This window comes from Pipistrellus kuhlii, unplaced genomic scaffold (assembly GCF_014108245.1).
Source record: "Pipistrellus kuhlii isolate mPipKuh1 unplaced genomic scaffold, mPipKuh1.p scaffold_m20_p_41, whole genome shotgun sequence".
Lineage (NCBI taxonomy): Eukaryota > Metazoa > Chordata > Mammalia > Chiroptera > Vespertilionidae > Pipistrellus > Pipistrellus kuhlii.
In genome coordinates this window covers 3,856,712-3,860,223 of record NW_023425542.1, presented here as the reverse complement: position 1 = coordinate 3,860,223, position 3,512 = coordinate 3,856,712, and positions in this window count along the sequence as shown.

Sequence of the window (3,512 nt, the reverse complement as noted above, 5' to 3'; positions counted from 1 at the left end):
TGACATATATATATATATATAAAAGGCTAATATGCAAATTGTCTCCTTGGGAGTTTGATTGCTCACTATGCTGTGCACTGACCACCAGGGGGCAGCATGGAACAAAGGAAAGCAAACATGCCCAGCTCATTCCAGGTTGCTCCCTGGACAGAAAGCTGGTCGCCAGGCTGGGGGTTCCCACACTGGCCGCTGCCCCCTGGTGGGGAGGGCTGAGCCACGTGGAGGGACCACAACAGAATGACCGGGACAGATACTTAAAACGGGCGGAAGATAAGGCTCTTAACGCTAACCTGTAGAACCTGCGACTTCTGAGGGGACAGCCATCTCCTCACCCCTTGCTGAGAACCAGCATTCAGTGAGCACTGACTAAGTGCCAGGCTCCCCGGTGTGCCGGCTCATTAATCCTCACAAAGGCCCCCAATGGCATTGATATCACCGGCTCTTTTCCAGACGAGGGGGTGGACCCCAATACGGCTATGCGACTAACTGGTCTTGGGTCCCACCTTCAGAGGCTGAGGCAGCTCTGAGTCCAGCCCCCCGCCCCTTCCCCATCCTCCCCTGCCAGCCACTCAGCGGAGGACGGCCACTTCAGGGCTCCCTCTTTCTTCTGCCTGCAGCGCCCTCTGCAAAGCCTGCTGGGAAACCACTTCTGTATGGCATCATCTATACTGGGGATTCCTTTTTTTCTCTTGTATATATATATTTTTTGTAGAGAGAGAATAAGTTTCTGTTTTTTGTTTCTGTTTTTATAAATCTTTACTGTTGAAAGTATTCCATATGTTCCCGTTTTCCCCCATGAGCCTCCTCCAGCTTGACACCCCCCCCCCACTGCCTTCACCACCCTATTATTATGCATATACGCATACAAGGTGTTTGGTTAATTACCTCCCACCCATCCACTCTCCACCCCTCCCCCCCCCCGCCCTTCCCTCTGAGGTTCTTCACTCTGTTCCTTGCTTCCATGTCTCTGGATCCACTCGGTTCATCAGTTTACTTTGTTACTTAGGTTCCACATGTGAGTGCAATCATGGGATACTTGTCTTTCTCCAACTGACGTATTCCACTTAGCATGATACTCCCCAGGTTCCTCCACGCTGTCTCAAAGGGGAAGAGTTCCTTCTTGTTTACAGCTGCATAGTATTCCACGGCATAGATGTACCACCGCTTTCTTATCCACTCATCTCCTGATGGGCGCTTGGGCCATTTCCAGATCTTAGCTGTTGTAAGTTGTGCTGCTATGAACGTAGGGGTGCATACATTCTTTCTGCTTGGTGTTCGGGGTTCTTAGGACATACTCCTAGAAGTGGGGTCATTGGGTCAAATTGGTGATTCTCAAATTTAAACAGAATCACCTGCAGGGCTGGCTAAAACACAAGTTGCCAAGTCCTAGCAGAGGTTTTGACCCTGTCAGTGTCGGTGGGGCAGAGCATTTGCATTGTGACGCTGGGTGATGCTGATGTGCGCACCGAGGCCACACTTTGAGAACCATCGCCGGTGCCACCGCTGTCCAGCGGAAATGTGATGAGAGCCACGTGGGCAATTCCAGGTTTTCTGGTAGCCCTATGATAAGAGTGAAAAGCAGGTGACATGAATTTTAATAGTCATTTCATTTCACCCAACATACTCAGAAATTGTCATTTTAGTAGGTAATCAATATAAACATATCAATGAGATTTAGAGCCCTTTTGTATTAAATTGATGGGATCCGTTGTGTATTTCACACACACAGCCCATCTCAGTTTGGGTTACTTATGCTTCAGTGCTTGATAGTCACGTGTGACCGAATGATTTCCTGGAGGGCCAGGGCGGTTCCCCACCGCTCTAGAGAAGAGGAATGGGGGAGAGGTGACCGACAGGAGAGCCAGGTGATTGGCCATGTGCTTCCCAGTGGCGCCCTCTTCTGGTAGCTCCCTGTGCTGCCAGCCGGCTCATTATTCCCCACCGAATCACAGGAGAGCTGAGAGGTTGAGGAAGAGGAAGAGGATGAGGATGTGGATGAGGATGAAGATGAGGATGAGGATGAGGTGGTTAGGGGGAGGGGACACTTGACTCGCCCCAGCAGGGACAGGAGTGCTCTGTTGACAAAGATGCCAGTTTGAGCCACGGTCACAATATTAAGGAACCTGGTGCTGACCTATGCAGCAGAGAATATTAAGGAACACCCACTCATCTCATTAGATCTGGCTGTACAGACTCCCACTCCCACTTGTACCCTGAGGCTGCTCATGCCTGCCTCAATGTGGGACCCAGACTGTGGCCTCAACAGTTCAGGACCTGGCCCTGCCCTCCTTGCCCTCACAGAACAATTGTTCGGGGTCATCCTTTCAAATGCCTCCAACCCCTGCAGCCTTTCTGGGCTGTGACCTCTCCACAGCAGAGGTCTCCCGTCTGCGCCTGCGGCTGCTGCTCACCGCCACACGGGGGCGCGCCATCTGTTGGCCCTACGGAGAGGTGGCTCCTGTTCCCCGCTCCAGGAAGGATGCCCTGGCTGTGGTCCTGGGCAGAAATCCTGTCTCTTAGGAGCTTGGGCCCAGATCTAAAGCTTGGCGCTGTCTGTCACCGCGCAGCCCCTACAGCCCTGACAGTCGTATTCCTAATGGGGGCTGTTCTTGGCTGTACCTTTTCTGTTTTCCAGTCCCCAAAACTGCCCTGGACTGGTCCACGCGTGGGCAGGGGACATGTTCTCTCCTCAGAAACCCAGCAGCATTTGTCTTGGGGCGGCCCCCTCACCACCCCGGGGATCTTTATCTGGACTAGGGGTGGGCACACCTGCCCTTCCCATCCAATACTTTCTTTCTGGGGGGCACTGAGTGTAGAATTGGGAACGAACAAGCTCAGAGCTGGCCTCTTCTGTCCTCTCTGGACATATGGATACGGAGAAGCAGGTTATAAAAGGGAGAGAAGTCTTGGTCATTATGGCTCAAGAGTACCCTTTGGCCACACCGACCTTCCGTACCCAGATTTTCAGCCGCTCCGACTCCAGCTCCTTGGGACCGGCGTCAACGCCTCCGACGCGGCTTCCTTGGATCCGGGAGGTTCCAGAAGCACCCGGGATTCCTGGAGAGCAGCCTCGTGAGCTCTTCCTTAGCAGACACAGGCCTCCCTGTGTCCCCGGGGTGCTGGTCCCTTGTCCCATGAGCCCGGCTGGGAGACCCAGGGACAGGCCGGGCAGGGAAAACCAGCTTTGGGGCCTGGGGTTTCCAGGGAGAGGGCTGGGAACAATTGGTGTAATGCAGAGATTTGGACACTGGGCTGGGTTTCCAGGAAGGTTTTAGGGGGGAAATGAAGGGACCTGGGACCGCTCACGCGGAGAAATGCTGTTTGGAGGCGCCCAAGAAAGCTGAGCCAGCCAGCAGGAGTTAGAGCCCCTCGGATGGCAAGCTCCGAGGAACCAGGTTGCCAGGGACAACGCGTTGTGGGCGGAGCTTCTCTCGGAGTAGCGCTTGCTGTCTGAGGGCGGGGCCTGGAGAAGCGAGGAGGGGCGGGGCCTGCGGTCTGAGCCAGAAGCGGAG